Below are 607 nucleotides of genomic sequence, written 5' to 3'. Positions count from 1 at the left end.
GTAGGCCCTTCCTGGGAAATCGAAGTGGTTTTGAGCAGACATCTTAAGTCCTGGCAGTTTCCCTTTTTGTTTTTCCCTTCTTTCCCATGATCTGAGCACGTGTAGGAGGCGGTGGTGGGCAGTTGTTAATCCCGTCGGAGATACCCCAAGGTGTAAAGGAGTCTTTTTGACCCCGCCTACGTTTTGAGACACCCGACAACATAAAAGCGCCAGATTTTGAGGCCCCCTAGTATAATATTAGCCACTGGATGTAAGACCAAAGAAAGCCCTTTCACGTGGAAATGTAGCTTCCAGTTGACTGTTATAAAATCTAAATCCCTCCGTGATAGGAGTTAACGTAATTTCTAAGCAACTGCTTGTTCCTAACTACCCATGGAATAGTCATTTTTCTGGAATGATCAGTTTATGTATTGACGATTTTTTACCTATGAAGCTAGTCATGTTGGCAAGGAGTGAGGAAGAGCAGCTAGCATTGTTTTCTTACAGCTTTATTTGCATATATTTTTACATAAACTTAGAGGAAAAAATTCTCCATTTTACACCCAACATATAGTGAACGCACAAAAGGCCGAGGCGGCTCAGACTGCGCGGTGCTTTATTGGAGCCT

General features: G+C 43.2%; 1 protein-coding gene across 2 annotated transcripts in view; it reads left to right on the top strand.

Moving 5' to 3' along the window:
• The window catches only part of CEP97 (centrosomal protein 97), a 53,290-nt gene that overhangs the window by 885 nt on the left and 51,798 nt on the right, over window positions 1-607 (top strand). The gene's annotated exons all lie outside the window — the stretch shown is intronic.

This window comes from Balaenoptera ricei, chromosome 4, assembly GCF_028023285.1.
Source record: "Balaenoptera ricei isolate mBalRic1 chromosome 4, mBalRic1.hap2, whole genome shotgun sequence".
NCBI lineage: Eukaryota > Metazoa > Chordata > Mammalia > Artiodactyla > Balaenopteridae > Balaenoptera > Balaenoptera ricei.
The sequence above is the reverse complement of the archived record's forward strand: the minus strand, read 5'-3'. Positions and strand labels throughout refer to the sequence as shown.